At 37.2% G+C, this 18,649-nt stretch overlaps 1 protein-coding gene across 2 annotated transcripts in view; it reads right to left on the bottom strand.

Annotated features, from left to right (window-relative positions):
- LOC5577492 (formin-J) overlaps positions 1-10,377 on the bottom strand; it is a 364,398-nt gene extending 354,021 nt beyond the window's left edge. For both annotated transcript variants that reach the window (XM_021855404.1, XM_021855403.1), the window contains exon 1: positions 9,466-10,377. The gene's annotated coding sequence lies outside the window, so the exon portion shown is untranslated. The remainder of the gene's footprint in view (positions 1-9,465) is intronic.
- Between the last annotated feature and the right edge of the window lie 8,272 nt (positions 10,378-18,649).

Genomic DNA, 18,649 nt, shown 5'->3' with positions numbered 1-18,649 from the left:
TTTATTCGATAAACAAATCTAAACAGAATCACAAATCATTTTTCTATTACGCGACTTTGTATGAGATATTTTGTACACAATTTTTGAAATGCTTTCATGACAATTTCGCTGTAGATATTGAAAATACAGAAAAAAACCCTGTGTCAAAGTTGATCAACTTGATATGAAACTACGTAACTATACTATCAAACTTTCTTATGGTCCCGCAAACAAATTTCTGAAGTATCACACATTGATCGAATGTTTCTTCAATTTTAATTCATGGAGGATTGCTTTGAACGAAATCCATCCCACCTAGTTAAGATTGACATGTCGAGTGAATCTTCTGGCAGTTCATCCATATAACCACTACTTTCACATAAACAGCATTCAAAACTTAGTGATACTCATAGATTCTTATAGAAATACCTTCTCAAAGATACCAACATAATTTCAAAAGATCAATATCCGAATCAAATACCGAATTTTTAATATTTTTACAAGAATCCCAAGAATGTCTATCGAAATCCCAGAATTTTGAAAGTGTGTTTGAAAGGTGTAGTTAAGTAAAATTACACAAACATGTTCCACTCGTGTTCCACATATAGCATTTACTACCGAGAATGTAGTGAACTCAACTTCACTACATTTTATTCATACCGCCCAGTGTATATGGCAGTTTAGCAGAAGCACGCACTTTGCGTTCAATGCAAATCCAACAGTATACGTTACTTGTACGTTACATGATGGTTTTGTTAGCTACGACGCCATGTGTGACAATATTTTAGTGGGACAAAATGTTTACGTGTAGAAGAATTGCTCATCCTGAGAGGGAATTTGACTGGTTTGCTTGAAAAATCGCTACACTAACTCTAGTGCTCGGAATATGGATCATGTTCAAAATTTGAGACAAAACGGTAATAAATTACTGTTTATGACAGAAAAATCCTAACAGTTTTTCCTGATTTATATATGCAAAATAAGTACTGATTCTTGGTTATCATCGACTGTTTAAATCGGGCTGAGTTCTTAGCTGTCAAAATATTGAATACAATAGAAAATCAGGCCTACCAACATTGATAAATCGAGCTTAATGTCAAAAAGTAACGTTTGTCTTCGTTTTAAGTGGGTTACAGCCCAACTAACGGAAGCCTAGTTAAAACGAAGCCCACCTAAAGATAGTGTTACGAGCGAAATTTGATTGTACTCAAAAACCAAATTTCAGTTCCCGTGTTTTCACGCTGTTAGTACCATTTCAATGAAGAACTTGTGACGAATTGTTTGAAAAATCATACAGCAGAAAACGTAAGATTGGTGGTTTCAAGGCACCAACACAATCATAGTAGCATTCTCAATTATTTGAATAAAAATCATCAAATATATTCGATTCTAATAACGATATATCTGACATGTTGTGACATATCAATAATATTCAACCACGTGTTCGTATTACTTTAAAGACGATTTTTTTTTTCTATCTTTATTAACGAGATTTTTAGCCCTAGTTCATCTCGGGACCAACGGCTTTACTTCCCTTTCGAAGGAAGTCGTCACTACAGACATTTTTTAAGACGATTTAAATTTAGTTATAACATCGAGTTTAGAGGTCTTTCATTCAAAGTAACCCACAATATCAAAGTTACCCCGGTTTACGATGTTTATTCGTGAAATCCTAAAATATATATGTTTTGGATTTTCCTCAGAATTCCTCAGGTTCATATAAATGTTCTTAGACGTATACTGCCCATAAACGCATAATTGTCCCATGTGAATAGGAAATCCAGCAAACATGGGACTGACATGCGTATATAGGCAGTATACATGCAATATCATGGAAACAGTAAGCATCAGAAATTCTTGAGGACATCTCTAAAATATATTTTGGGCAAATTTTCGAATAGCTATTGAAGTTGGAATATTTCAGAATTCTTATGAATTATATTCTGAAGGATCTCTTGTGAAAAGGCGAATTCTCAGATGAAATTTTTGGGCACATCCCTGACTCTCAGCAATTCGAGAGTTCTGTGGAACAACATTTCCGTAACAAACGATAAAATTCTGCACGCACAGAAATTTTCCAAGGTTGAATCAACATTTTTTTGTCAGATTCAATAATCATTTGTTGTCATGTAAACTATCATATTTGGTCAAACCTAGAAAAACGATATTCGAATCAATAAACTAGTTTGTAGATATTGCGTATATCTTGCTCAACAGTGTGCGAAAAATTCAGAGTGTAACGAATTGTCACGCTGTGAACATGCGTGTGCCTGTTTTGAGTTAAAATTTTGTGCAGTTTTTCTTTTGCTAAAGTTTGTTGCAGCGGAGAAGCAAGAAAAGGATGTTAATAAGTAAGTTGTATTTTAAATCCAAATTATGAGATATCTTTCCAAATTTTAATGTTTTCATCTCTGTTTTGGTTAGGCATGTGATGCCCCTTCAAAGCGCATGAATTTATCGTGTTTTCATTAAACATTTTTATACTGCATAAAGGAGCTTGTTGAAAGATTGCAACAATTGTTTAGAAAAGTGTTAATGAATAAAAATTAACAATATAAATAGAATTGGAAAGCAACCTAATCTAAAATTACACATTCAACAATCAACAGCGCAGATACGACAATCCTTTTTGTCGATTCCGCAAAAACGATTATGACATGTCATATTACATGTTTGTCATGTCAATATATCAAAAACGTGATGTTTTGGCAATAACTATCACGATTGTTAATTTGACAAACATTTTGGGTTGAATTCAAGAAAGATTATTGTTAGACCTGAGATGACAAAAATGTCAGACGAGTTTAACCCGGAATTTTGTTGAATTAACTAACTATTTTTCTGCGTGTGGAGTTACAGGGTGGTAGGTCATTTGGCATAAAGTCGTTTGGCATAAAGCCGTTTGGCATAAAGTCGTTTGGCATAATGGTCATTTGGCATAAAGTCGTTTGGCATAACGGTCGTTTGGCATAATGGTCGTTTGGCATAATAGTCGTTTGGCATAGTAAGTCTGAAACCAAGAATTTCTTAAGATGAGATTCGTTTTTACGTTTCTTTTGAATCTTTCTGATGACATTAGGCTTGTTGCGGAGTCAATAATTGACAATAATTGATACAAAATGTCACTTTATTCAACAATCATATGCTCTTCAATAAACTAAAGCATATAAGAAAAGTTATTGTCAATAATATTTTATAATTTATGCAGAAATTACCTTTCTTTAAAATATTAATTTTTCTTTTGAGTTCCGCTATTGGAATATTTTTTTGCACTGAAGATTTTGATAGATTTAGCACTAATTTACCCTTCTTTCAAACATTGGATTTCTTTTGAATGTGATGTAATCAAATTATAGGCATAAAAACTGTTGATTTGAAATTGAAACAAATTTTACCTTCTTTTATACATAGGCTGTTCTTTTAAGAGCGGGGATGAACCAGCCTCGGGCTGAATTTCCCCTTAATAAAGAGTCAATCAATCTTTGAAGATTTCGTTGTTCCCAACTGACAAAATGGCAGCAATTGATGACATTGATCTGCTCAAGTTATCAGCGAAAAGAGAAATCGATTACTGGAGTTACTTTGATGGGTTGTGCTACTTTTCCCGTAATGTCGGTTCCCCGAATGTCGTTACCCCGAACGCCAGTATCCCGAATACCAGTTCCCAGAATATCCCGCTTCAACAAAAAGTCCACTTCCCCGAAAAGTTTGTGTCACTCATACTTGTCGTAACTTTAAACATTTCAGGGTGGTGAACGAACTGGCCATCTGATATGCACCCTTCTTTATTTAATTGGTGGTTCTTTCGAGTTCTACCGTCCTCAGTATGTTTGCCAACATGTGTATAGCCAAGAATGACAGAATACCTACTACTTCTTTTGATTGCTTATCGTTCTTGCTTGTTCACCTTCCAGCCACTAAAGACTATTATAGCACCTATTCAAACTGCATCACTTTTCGGGAAAACGAGTCATTCTAGGAACTGGCATTCGGGGAACCGACATTCAGAGAAACGACATTCGGGGAAAAGTAGTACAAGAGCTATGATTCTGAACGCAATTTTTGATGTCTTTTCGTTTTATTATGCCGCAATAGTTTTTGGCGTCCAATCTTCTATTGATTTAATCATATATTTTGCCTTCTTCTAAAAATAGGCTGTTCTTTATATTTATACTGTTTTAAATTTTTTTATTCAGTCAAGCTAAATGTTCATTATTTATATATTTCGCAATTCTTGCAAGATGTGCTGTTAGAATAATAATTACTTTAAAACCTGTAAATATTCAACATATTTTTTTGCAAACACAAGATCTACTTTCAAGATATGCTGGAAAAATATTGTTTCAATCACACATTTTCCCTCCTTTCGATAATAGCCAGTGTTTTTGATGTACACTTTCAAAATTAAAATTTATATTGAATGTGTTGTTCATGTGAGTTATGTTGTGAGAAGATATTTAGTGTTACAGCCTTAAACATTTTAAACGAAAAAAAATCTGCTCTTTTATATAGGCTATATTTGCATTATGCTGCAACAATAGATCTCTGGATAAGAGTTTTTAATATTTTGCAAATAAATGTTTCCTTCTTCTACCAAGTAATTTTCATCAAGTATTACGTACAAACTGGAACAGAGCTTGATCTGCAGCAAAATATGTGCATTCCCTTTATTAATAACTGCGAACTTTCTTTGCCAATTTACTATTTTCAATTATCTATATCGCAACAATTCAACAATACTTTATGTTCTGGGATGTGAAGAAAATTATTGTTCCGAAAAGATCTTCCACCAGACCCGTCACGAGTTTTATTTAGTTATGCTCTCTAATGTCACTACAATTTATGACATTCATAGCTTGGATTATCTCTGAACGACCACCACGCTCATTGAGAAACTACAAAAAAAATTTGCTATGGGCTCAGTGGTGTTGATCTCGGTGAAAGATTCGTAAATGCCGATATTCATTCTTACTCAATCATTATGCCAAACGACTATTATGCCAAACGGCCATTATGCCAAACGACCATTATGCCAAACGACCATTATGCCAAACGACTTTATGCCAAACGGCTTTATGCCAAACGACTTTATGCCAAACGACTTTATGCCAAACGGGGTACAATCGAGTTACAGTAATACCTCGATATAACGTTACTGAATTTTTATTTTCCTTACGATATATCGAGGTTATGTTATATCGAAGCAAAATATTTTTTTCTAAATTTTGTTCAAAATGTATTGTTTTAATAAGAAAATGGGTCTTAAATTAATGTTATTGAAGTAGCAGGCATTTTCAGTTTATTTTACATATTTTTTCCAAAATTTTCCGTATTTAAATTGTTTCTATTTTTATTTTTATTTTATTTTTACCTATCTATTGCAGTAATCCTTAAATTAATGAATTAAGGACAAATCTTTGGAGGAATCCTTGAACACTCGAAGAAACTATAAAAGAAGTTCATAAATGAGATCCTCCAGAAATTTTTGAAATAGTTTATGTTGAGCAGTTTATGAACATTTCTAGCAGGTAATCATGGAATTTCAGGAACTCTGTTAGGAGGAACTCGTGGTTAAACTCCTAAAGCAAATCTTCTTGTAATTTTTTGACAGAATTTTGGAATGAATGTCCCAAGAAATCTTTAAAAACGTTTTTTTTTTTAATTGAAGAAGAAATCACTAGAACACTCCATTAAAAACGAGAATTATCTTTGATGAATTTTCTATGCAAAAGTTTCTGAACGAATACGTATTGGAATTATCGAGAATTTTCGGATGAATCTGGAGAACTTACTCAGTTTTGGACGAATTCCTGAATATATTTTTTCAATAAAAATAAACCTGAGACACATTTCTAGACTTATCATCTTCAAGAATTACTTGAAGAACCCAATGAAAAAGAATCATTGAGAACTTTATTAAGAAATCCCTAATGGAATCAATGAAGGATTTCATTTCATATAGAATGCATGAAAAAACTAAAGTAGTATATAGAATGTTTTTTGCATAAATATTTTGAGAAAGTTCTGTAGGAAATCATAATAAAATTGCTGGAGAAATGCCAAGAAATTTGTTTTCAAGATTTTGGACGAATACCTGTACGATTTTTTGGAATAATTTGTAAAGCATTCCAAGCATTATAACTGGATTGTTCTCTTAAAAGGCCGCAGGAAGAATCCATGAAAAATTTCTGAAATCATTATGAATCTCTAGACTCCGGAAAAATATAAGGTGTCATATGTGGAATGGTTTGAACAATTCATAGTTGAATCCACTTTTTATCCTGGAGAAATTCCTTGGTGAAATTTTTGTACAAAGGCACAGTAGAATTCATAGATATATTAAAAAAAACTATTGGAGAAATTCAAAATAGTTGAATTGAAATTTCCTAGAATCTAGAATTCCTCGGGAACAGTTCGTGGACATATTTCGGAGAAATTCCTGAAGGAATATTTGAACCATTGCTTGGTAAAATTAAATGCGAACTTTTTGATGAAATTCCTGAAGGAATTCGTAAGACGGGAATCCGTTAAGTTAATATTGATGAAATGATCCTAGTAACTCTTAAAGGATCCTCTGAAATCGCTTTAAAAATCTGGTGGAATCCTTGGCATCATTTCTGAAAAAAATCTTAGAAGTTTTTAAACATGAATATCTAGAGGATTAACTAGCGGAATTTTTGGCATATTTCTGACGGAATTATTTCAAGAATATGTTTTTAGTTTTATAAATGAATACCAAGAGAGTTTAAGATGAGTCTATGAAGAAAATATTGGCGGAATCTCTGGGGAAATCCTCAGAACGATTTTAGTTGAAATCCGTGGTCACATTTCAGGAGAACATCAAATTCTTGAAGAAACCATTTGAAGGACATCTGTAAGAATTCCTAAAGCAATAGCTCAATGTTTCTTTTGGCATTTTTAAGAAAAAAAAAAAAAGTTTATCAAATATACGTTAAATGGATCGGCGATGACAGCATAGCCCGGTGATACACATGTCAAATCTGAGTTTGATCTAGTATTTTTGAATGCAAAGTCTAAATCAATAATTATTAAAGCACAGACAAACATACGACAAACACTCTCATCGTTTTCCATTGACCTTTTTAATGATCGATTCAAGTATATGGTAGGTAGTCAATCGACCACACGTAGCGCTCGCATCGTTTTTGTTCGTGTTTGACTTTTACACACTAACGCCATCTGTTGGCCAAACACACGAGTTTTGGCATTGGGCGTATATGTCTTCATGACTATGAATTTGGTCATAATTTGTTCAAAGTGTTACGTCTATTTGTCTGTGATTAAGGTGTTCATAGATGATTAAAGTTAGTTACAGGCTTGGTTCCAGTAGGAGCCTAAATGCAACAAAAATGGCATACAAAAATACAGCAATGACAAAATGTTGGTTTTAACATAAGCTTATAGCTCACTCGATATCGATGTTTGACTGTATTCAGTGATAGTAAACGCTTGCATTGCTTTGATTCAGTACTGGTTTGTGGTTGAATCTTATTGTTTGAGCCGAGGCCAAGGAACAAATGCAATTTTGATACGAAGCAAAATATGCGGCTACTTGAACGTCATAAAATCATCTCAGAAACCCAATGCAAAATATTAACTCTGAATATTGTAAATTTTACCAAATGGCCAAGGCTGGGTTGTAGGGCCATTTCCGGTGAACCAGGAGACAAACATGGATGAGGCTCAAAACTAGGCATGCGACTGCTTTTACTTCATGAAATTACCTCAGCGTTGTGGTAAGAACAATTACTTCGGCCAGATGAATAGACAAAGAGCGGATCCTGAGGCCCATGCAAGAAAATAAACAAAATGAACCGAACGAACGATCAAAAACCTATCGGTAAATATTGGATTCGTTGCTAAAGTTGTAAAAATGTGACTAGGGAACACTTATTTCCGGTTGAAAAACATTTCCAGATCCGAACTTCCGACTTGAGTCCCCCACTCACAGAAAGTCCAACTCATCCCACCGAACATAGTGAAAACCACATTCGATTAAACTCATTTATTTCGGAGCACCAGTCGATCGAAAATAAAAGGTCTGTACCGGTGCTTTGAGGGTTAAGCAGCTCACTTTTAAGTTATTTACCAAACTTCAGTTCACATAAAGTCCATTTAAGATGCTTTAAGATGCTCGACTCGAACTTATTCTGAACTTTCTAGTTGTTGATAAGTTTAGAGTATCAAGATCTGTTGGTATCCACTATGTTCTCTCATTGAGCAATATAGTTTCATTGGAATTCAAAATCTACTAGAAACGAACTTTCGCGTTCATTGCATAAGTAAAATACGAACTTACAAAAACGACAGTAAAAATGTCAAAAACGTCTTGTTTCGGCAATAACTAACATTGTTAAGTTGACAAACATTTTGGGTTGAACTCAATAAAAGTTATTCTTTTTAATGTATTTGAGCCTCTTTAATGATTTTTAGCCTTGAGATGACAAACATGTTTGTTGAGTTTGACCCGCAATTTTGTTGAAAAATTAACTATTTCTCTGCGTGTGAAATTACTAACTTGTAAAAAGCCTAAACATTATTCCAAGGGACGGTCATTGAGAAAAACCTGAAAATTATCTATGAAAATCCCAGAACTATTCTTGAAGTAATCTTAGATGAACTTTTTGGAAAAACTCTGAAGAAATTCTGTGGACAATTTCTGTAAAGAGCAATGTTTGGATGTATGAAATTCGTGTTAGACTACTTAGAAAAAAATCTTTTCTTAGCCGAGTGGTTACAAAGCAAAGCTATGCTGAAGGTGGCTGGGTTTGATTCCCGGTCGGTCCAGGATCTCTTCGTAATGGAAATTTCCTTGACTTCCCTGGGCATAGAGCATCATCGTACCTGCCATACGATATACGAATGCGGAAATGGCAACTTTGGCAAAGAAAGCTCTCAGTTAATAACAAACTGTGGAAGTGCTCATAAGAACTCTAAGCTGAGCAGGCTCTGAGATGATCCTTGTAGATATCCTTCAGGAATCTTGACAAACCCCAGAGTTTTTCTTTGTAAACTCCTCTCAAGACCAAAATTTATATTTATTTTTTCTGAAAATGTATTATTTGGATGCTTAATTACAAAAAAAAACTTGGTTCCAACTCTTTTGTATAACGTTTGCTGAATAAAATTTCAAGTTTAGATTTAGCTGCTCTGAAATACGCTCCTTAAATCTCGAAATAAACTAAGATCATTGTATCAAATTCTGTTTAGCAATTAAAACATTCAAAAACCATTTCCCGAATCAAAATCCAAAAGATGCAGAACACACAATGCCCAGGAAATTCGTACCGCATACACAACTCAATCAACTCGCAGCATGGCCTAGTCCCAGATTCATGATCGAATCATTCCGTTCGTTTTGCCCACATATGCAGCTGCTGCTGTTGTTGCTGCTGATTTTTTTCTGGAGCATTTTGTTAAAGCTCCACCATTATAACCCTGTTGTGTACAACACATCTCACTCACTTTGAATTTGCCGATTTTTTCCAGCTTCGCATATTTCACCAATTTGGACTCCCAGCAGCGTTTGTACGATCGCGATCTTTTTATGTGGCTTTCTTTCGGTTCTTCTTATTAATCTCCGTCCGAATAGATCCAGAAGCACCAAAAATTCGCACTTGTTCGCTTGCACCTTTTTTCGTGTTATTCTTCAATCTATCATTCGCATCTCACTCGATTACGAAACTAATCTGATCATCACTCCAGTTATTCTCCAACAGAGCACTCGATTTCGGTTTTTATTTTGCTTCCGATCGCTCACCGCACTTCGTTCTCCGATCGAAACACGCTCGAAAACGGCCACAAATTTTCTTTCTTTCACTTGTTTACAAACTTCTTGGCGGTGCTTCGACTCGTTATGAACTCCTGGTAGCAATAGTGCATTTCTTCGCAAATCCCTTTCTTGCAGCAAACACAGAACACGATTTACCACTATATTCTCCAACTCCCAGAGTACGAAGAAAGTTGCACTTGATCCAATTTTCGGCAAGATCCAGTTCGATCCCTTCTTGCCACCTCGCACGCACTCTTCAAGCAGCTATCTATCTCACACGTGGATGAAATTCGAACTTTTCACTTATTTTAATTCACTGCCAGGCTCCGGGGTGCGAAAGCCTTTCTCCTCATTGATATGCGCGCGCACAACCGAAATCTGCACACACTGCTCTGCTCAAAACCTGCGCGCAATGTGTCTATCCGAATCGCCACGGTTCAACTCCTAAGCAGCTAGGCTCAAGATAAATGCGTACAGAAATTCCAAACGAACAGCGCAATTGCGTTTGCGTTAGGCGTATAAAGATCTCGCAAGACAGACTACCAGACGTATACCAAACCGTTCACCTGAAGGTTCGAAATCGAACTAAAGGTGGATCGGCGCACAGCCAGGCACAAATCCTACCCACGGCCACGACGCGATCGCTGGCTAGCGGAACTCGAGCTGTTTTCGATTTCTCCTTTCGGCAATCGAGCAGTGTCGCCACAGCGATCGCGTATGCTCAGGTAGATATGAGGAAGGTGCAAGAGGAATTTGTTTGAGCGAACGAGAGATTGATGTTGAATGCTGCTTGAAAGCTCTGGCTCACAGGTGTGCCTTGCGTGGGCTGTGAAGCGTCTTAGCGATACGGACGAAAGGTGCAGTGCTTCAATGGTATGGAATGTGCCTCAGAGAGCGACGGCGTGCTCATGCTCTTCCTCTCACATTTTGGCCAATACGAGCTTTTGAGAGAACGCTTATGCGCACGTGGGAGAGAAGACTTAAGCGGGAGAGAATTTTCTGGCAGCGTTGCAAGATTAGCTTTTGAGAACATTTAATACTTTCCAAAATCATATAGCTTTTTCAATAGTTTTTCTAGCTCATTCTTAAAAGATTATTTATAGTAAAAGTTAAAATCTACAATTCTTTGGGATCATTTTTATGATCGAATGCAAATATTTCTATTTAAAATGTAAACGCCAGCATGTATACAACGCTCTCAGGATGTCTTCTTTTTTTTCTTGACATTGCGTCCTCACTGAGAGAGATTCTGAACCATCAGAGGAACATAAAACTTTGTACAATCTAAAGAACAAAACGATCCAAACAAGAATCTGATTGTTGAAGCGGAAGAAGGAAATGCCGTACGAGAAAAAAAAAAATCAAATTTTCAATCTGAATTGCGACGAAAAATTACTTTTACTAAGTAGATGAAAAAACCGAATTTAGTACTAAACCATTTAATTCCACTAGAGTTTGTATCCTTTGACAGATACGCGTATTTCGACCTCAACTGTAAGGCCGTCTTCAGTGTCGTGTACTAGACTCGAGTCTTTTTCATCTACTTATAGGTATTCTACTAAACAGCTCGAAGATTTATTATCATCATGGATACTTTTACTAGATAAATATCAGAAGGCCGGCTCCAGAGGCACGTTCCCCGCCAATTGGTAAATGTTATCTGTACCATGGGAAACGGAAGGAAAGGAAAAGATGGAAGAAACTGAAGGTTGAGTCCCTTGAAAAGCATACCACAATGGGTTCAAACAGTGCCCTAAAAGGGCACTACAGAACACATGAACGGCGTATGGAGGAGAAGGATGAACCACGAGCTTGCGCAACTCTACGGTGAACCCAGTATCCAGAAGGTCGCCAAAGCTGGAAGGGTACGATGAGCGGGGCTCGTTGTGAGAATGCCGGACAACAATCCCGCAAAAATGGTGTTCACCTCAAATCCGGCCGGTACAAGACGAAGGGGAGCGCAACGAGCTAAGTGGTTTGACCAAGTGGAGCAGGATCTTGGAAGTGTGGGGCGATCGAGAAACTGGAGGTTAGCAGCCATGGACCAAGTTAATTGGCGTAACATTGTGGCGCAGGTCATGTCTTGAAGGACGTAGAGCCAGCAAAAGTAAAGTAAGTAAGAACACATGAGCTCAGTATAATGGAGCCTATAGCTCAATGGGTTAAAAATAACATAATGTCCTGCAGATTCTCAAGCTTTGCTCGGGATACCGTCTTCAATTCAACATTTTCGAGAAATCCAAACTTAGTACCGTAATCCGGGGTAACATTGATATTTTTTTCGGATATTTCCTAAATATTTCATTTGGAAATGCATATGTTGCAAGATTGTATTTTAACCTTCTAGTCGTCGCGCGGTTTGCCACCGTCAGAACCATCACGCTGCTGTTTTGAACAAGAAGCGAGGTTTTTTCATTAGTGTTGTACAAAATACAACAGCGCGACGACTGAAGTGTTAAAACAAGTACTGACACCCATTGCTCGTGTGATTGTACCCCGTTTGGCATAAAGTCGTTTGGCATAAAGCGGCATTTTCGAAGCTTTTACCGAGATCACCAAATCGGTGGTGGCCCATAGCAAAACATTTTGGTAGGTTCTTAACAAGCGTGGTGTTCGTTCAGAGATTTTCCAAATTTGTTCGAAAATTGTTGTGACATTAGAGAACATAACTAAATGAAATTTGTGACGTCCCTGGTGGAAGATCTTCTAGGAATTATAATTTTCACTACATCCCAAAACATCTTTGAGCTTGTTGCGATGTACATATTTGCAAAATAGTAAATTGGCAAAGAAAGATCGCAGACCGCCCAGCGTCCTATAAATAGGACAGTACTTGTAGTGCAAATATCTTGAAAATAAAGAGGTTTAGGAGAAAACTGTCTTCTGCAAAGTTGATCACAGGACTGCTGACTTCCACTTGGTAAATATTTTAATTCAGAATTAACTCACCAGGTGGCGCACAGACGCCAACAAAAGTTGCAGATATAAGCAACATATGAAGCAACTTTCCAGCGTACAGATATTTGCTTCGTTTATATCTCAGTCCAGCGATGAGATACAAAATTGGTGTCCTCGATAAAGTTGTACAACTAAATAAAACCTATTCGCATAGAACCTTATAAATTCGGAAAACACTCCCAAGATGGCGCTAGTGAGGCAAAACTTTATTTGCTTATATCTTAGTCCAGTAATGAGATACAAAAATGGTGTTCTCGACAAAGTTGTACAACTAAATAATATCTATTCGCATAGAACCCTATAAAGTCGGAAAACGCTCCCAAGATGGCGCTAGTGAGCCAAAAATTTGTTTGCTTATATCTTAGTCCAGTTATGAGATACAAAATTGGTGTCTTCGACAAAGTTGAACAACTTAATAATATTTATTCGCATAGAACCTTAAAAACTTAGAAAACACTCCCAAGATGGCGCTAGTGAGGCAAAACTTTATTTGCTTATATCTTAGTCCAGTTATGAGATACAAAAATGGTGTCCTCGACAAAGTTGTACAACTAAATAATATCTATTCGCATAGAACCTTATAAAGTTGGATAACGCTCCCAAGATGGCGCTAGTGAGCCAAAACTTTATTTGCTTATATCTTAGTCCAGTTATGAGATACAAATATGGTGTCTTCGACAAAGTTGATCAATTAAATGAGACCTATTCGCCTAAAACCTTATTAATTCGTAAAATACTTTAAAGATGGCGCTAGTGATCGAATATTTTGATTGTTAATATCTCAGTTCAGTGATGAGATACAACATTGGTGTCTTTGACAAATGAGTTCAACTGAATGAGATCTATTCGCCCGGAAACTTATTAGTTCGGAAAAATCTCCCAAGGTGGCGCTAGTAGACAAACATATTTTTTGCATATCTCAATACAGTGATTGGATACAAAGTTAGTGTTTTGGACAAAGTTGTAGAACAAAATGAGACCCATTTGCCTGAAAACTTATTACTTCGGAAATTACCTAAATGGCACTACTGGGCACACATTTTATTTGCATATCTCGCATAACATGAGATCTCGCCCTAAAAACCATTGGTAACCGAGTGTGTAGCTTGTTTTTAACGAATGGATTTACACGTTATTTAACTATGTTACGATGAAGAGAAGATCCACCTCTATCTTCCAGTGGTGATAGTTTTCATCTTGGTCCATTCATTTTCTTAGAAGCAACGAGCTACACACTCAGTTACCAATGGCTTTTAGGGCGAGATCACAAGTTATGCGAGATATATATCAGTCCACTGATCAAATCCAAAGAAAGCTATTCACCTAAAACCTTCATAGTTCGGAAGTCATTCTCATGATGGCGCTAGTCGGCAAATATTTTATTCGCCTATATTTAAGTCCAGTGATGAAAAATTTGGTATCTTCGAAAACGATGATCAACTAAAGGAGATATTTTCGCAAAAAAAAAAAATTAGCCTGGAATTGCTTTTAGGGTGTCAATGCTAGTAATGGACCCCTTAGTAGCTGAAATTCATTCTCGACGCCTTTCCGCAATTATATATCAGGCAGATATACGTTTTGTAGAGTCTAATAACAAGTTCAATGTCTTTACTTCACAGTACACCTATGCAACATACAAAATCATACGATTTTCCCAGAGAAATATACATTTGGAAAACTGTTGTCCGAATGCCTATTATGGACCCTCCCGGGGTCCATAATAGGATTGTTTACAAATTTGACGTTGCGTATTATGGACCCTCCATTTGATTCCCATGTAATCTGGCTCGCTGCCGACGAGCCTATTATGGACCCACCTGGAAATGCGTATTATGGACCCTCTTGTGTGGTTTCATTTACAAAACTGTTCAAATATCTGTATTTATGCACCTCAAACCAAATATTTTGCCTGAAACTGCTGACTAACAATGCAATCGAAGTTCCCCCGGTGGATTTCCATAGGAATAAGGTTGCTTTGAGTGTTAATTTTATGTTTTTCTCTAGGGGGTCCATAATACGCAAAGGGTCCATAACCGGCATCGACTCCCTATGTGCAAGGAAACAACCAATAAGAAATTGGTCTGCCTGGATCAAAACAATAGATACTTACTATCGATTCGAGCAACAATCGCTTATTTCGGATGCAACGCTCCTTACATTTTTAGATGAACCTTGACACCATTTATTGAAGGTTAAAAAATGAAAATACATTTTTTCTAACCGTCGAATGAAGAAGATGATCTTTTGAAGGGAGCGAAGAACGAAAAAACCGACAAATTGACTTATCCTTCCATGAACTGAACTCCAAGAGTGAAGGGCGGCTGTCAAATGAGAGTAAAATTGAATAGCAGCCAACCCAAGTCCAGAACCAGTTTTATGGCTTAACGTGGAAAAGTAAAAATTATTATTCGCAAAATTACAGGTAATAGGTTAATACGCTTGAAAGATATTGTTTTGAAAGCAGTTTATTACTACGCGCTACTGCAGTGCGTTGTTGCCAATTTAATCAGAGAATAGACCATTTCCGTCAGATCTAACCCCTAGTTTTTGTATTTTTCTTCGAAAGACAATCATTTTTAATGAATATTAACGCTTTCAGATTTTGTTTATATGCACTCCTGATTTTCTTATAAATTTTTGAAAACATGGGTATTCACCACATTTTCAGATGAAAATCGTCGTGCGGCACAGTTGTTTCAACCCTATGGGCATTCAAAGTGGAGATTTTTCCACAACGTTCAATAACACCCCTGCATTGAATGTTTGTAGACATGATGAAATGTCTAAATTGATCCTACCAGCACCAGCTCGCCCATAAAAAAGATGATTAGCAATTATTTTCGTTTGATATTCATTGCCTCAAACCGTCGTCATCGGGATGATACAAGGACTACCCTATAAATGGCCATCATCGTAGCTGCATTTCAGTGGTGCTCCGCGATTGACCTCGAAATGGATTCCGAGAAGGGTCCTGCTTGTTTCCGGTTTCGCGACCAGCGGAAAAAACTGGCGGAAAAAACTATGCGGTAGCATATTGTTATTGATCGGTAATAGATACTCAGGTAGAATCCGGATCAAATGAAATACCAGTCGAGGAGCTCTTGCAACCTTGAAACGGGAACTCCTCCGGATTTACAGTTGGGGCAAACAGCTTCAAAAGGTATACTGATACGCAGTAAAATTTTCGTCACCATTTTTCCACTGGTCACAATACCAGGAGAGAGCAGGACCTTTCTTGAGAACCATTCAACTGGAACACCACAGCAGCTTCGACGGATATGAAGGATCTTGATCGTGAAGGATTTTATCGTGATGGTTCTCTTCCATCATCAAATTATTTAGTTGAACTTTGATGATGGCAATTGTTTTGGGAAGTCTTGATAAAAACAAAAACGGGGAAACATTTATGCTGGCACAATGAAAATTATGGCTCCGTTGAAGAACCTGTTAATATAGAAATTCCGTCGGCCAGTACAAGCAAGATGGTTTTCGGTATGGATGTGGGGATTCCAGCCACTGTGTAAGTGGCATAACAGGAGGAGATAGATGTTGCTCGACATAACTTCGAAACTTGAAATGAAAATAATTCACACGATTCCTGCAGTGAACGTCAACTCCTTATATATCAAATTGTAAACATTTCCTGCAAGGAATGTCAAAGAGCAGGATAGTTAGAGCAACAGAGATAGCAATATTTTTCGTGACGTCACCATGCATGAATCAAAGAACAACAAAGTGTAGACCGCGGAGGAACAGCTGATCAAAATTCACCACAACGTGGAGACAAGTTCATAGAGGAAAAAGGGGTTCCTTAAAATATGGGAGAGATATAAATCGTAGGGGACCGTGGGGTGAATTAGTGTGCCACCAGTTTTTCGTTGTTTTTCAATAGTTAGAGGCTTCAAAACATATGAGTTCTTTGGGAGAGTTTGTCCAGTAAATTAAAAGGAAGCTTATGGGCAAATAAAATTTTTTCACGGAAATGGTCTATTTTGTTGTTGCTGGAATTGACATTTTGTTGTGTCTACAAACATTCAATGCAGGGATGTTGTAAGTTTTGGCCAAATCTCCACTTTCTTACCCACAGGGTTGAAACAACTGTGCCGCACGACAAAATTCACCTCAAATTCCCGAATTTTCAAAAAATTGTAAGAAAATCAGGAGTACATATAAAAAATATCTGAAAGCGTCAATATTCATAAAAAATAATCGCCTTTCGAAGAAAAATATAAAAATTGGGGGTTAGGTCTGACGGAAATGGTCTATTGACTCGCTCGTTGGTTTGTTGCTTATCAACCTCACGCTAAACTTGTTCCGCTCAAAAATGAGTACCGGGTGCACAAAAACGCTCAATATGCGGAATTTGCTTCCATTTTTCTCTTGATTATAAAAGCAAGTTTTTCAGGTTTTTGTCTATTTAAAAAGTTAAAGCGGAAGCAAATGGGGAAACAAATTTCGCATTTGCGACCATTTTTCAGCTTTTCGATGGAAAAAATCGCCGAATACTCCTCATCTTGCCAACGGTTAACTGTTTGCTGCCACGTTGAAGATGACTGACAGTTCCATCACAAATAATCCATTTTCAGCGTTCTGCATGTAGCCAATAGCCAACATACGTATAGGCTGAGTGCGAAATGCACAGATTTTTCACTTCCTCAGACATTTTTGCATTCGTTGCCTCATTTTCTGTAGATCACAAAAACACATGCGATGCGTGAATCTGGTTAAGCGTGCTACTTCTATGCGCTCAGCCACCAAAATCACAAGTACTCCACGAAAAATGGCCGTCGTTGCAGCTGGACAAATTTGATCTTCATCTTTGAAATCCCATTCCAAATAACCCATTCACCTCATTGCGCGAATCTGCCGTGGTGCGCCGGATGATCCGCGATAGGTTCCTGCTCTCTTGTGGTTTTGTGGCCGGAGGCAAACTGGCACGAAGATATCACTGCGTGGGAGCATATCATTTTTATTCCTGGATGTCCATGGAAGCCGGGTGGAATCCGAATCAAATAATATATTAATCGAACAGCTCTTGCAACCTCGAAAGCGGAAATGTTCCGGATTTTAAATTGGGGTCAAATAGCTTAAAAGACGATATGCTGCCACACAGTGAAATTTTTCGTCGCCAATTTTCCAATGACCGCATACCCAGGATAGAGTAGGGACCTTTTCAGGTTGAGCACCACGGCAACTTCCTACGAAGATAAGAAGGGGATCTTTAATCTGTTCGTGAAGAATTCCGTCACGATGGCTGCCTTCGCTCTCTTCCTGATGGTTCCAGTTTCCACTTGTTTGGGGTCTTGAAAATAAAACGGGGAAATATGTTTGCGCACGGAATTAACTTTAAGGTTCCGATGATGGAACCTGTTAAGATAGATAGGTCGTTTCCGGGACGGATATGGGGTTTGCAGTCATCACCATTACCAAAAAAAGGAACAAGTAGTGCATCCAAACCCAAAGATCAACAAAGATGAAACCAATGTTCTAAATTCACTTAGGTGGTGCAAATCACTGAAGCATGTCACTATTTCTTTCTTTTATTTGCCGACTGACGTCACTATTTGCTCTGCATAAGAATAACGAAAGAGTGAAAAAGAGAACTAATGTCACGCATCAATGATCTGCGCCACCTGAGTAAATTTCAATCATGGGAGTAAATCCAGAAGCTTGAGTGGAGACCACGGAGGAATAGCTGATCAAAATTCACCACAACGTGGAGATAAAATCATAGGGGAAAAAGGGGCCTGATAAATATCGGAGAGAAATAAAATGTAAAGGACCGTGGGGCGAACTGTCGTGCCGCCAGTTTTTCATTGTTTTTCAATAGTTAGGGGTTACAACCATATGGGTTCCTTAGGGAAGTTTGTCCACTAAATTGAAAGAAAGCTCATGAGCAAACAAAATTTTTTGACGGAA

This window comes from Aedes aegypti, chromosome 3 (genome assembly GCF_002204515.2).
Source record: "Aedes aegypti strain LVP_AGWG chromosome 3, AaegL5.0 Primary Assembly, whole genome shotgun sequence".
NCBI classification, from domain to species: domain Eukaryota; kingdom Metazoa; phylum Arthropoda; class Insecta; order Diptera; family Culicidae; genus Aedes; species Aedes aegypti.
Note: the sequence above shows the minus strand (reverse complement) of the source record. Positions and strands in the feature narration are given on the sequence as shown.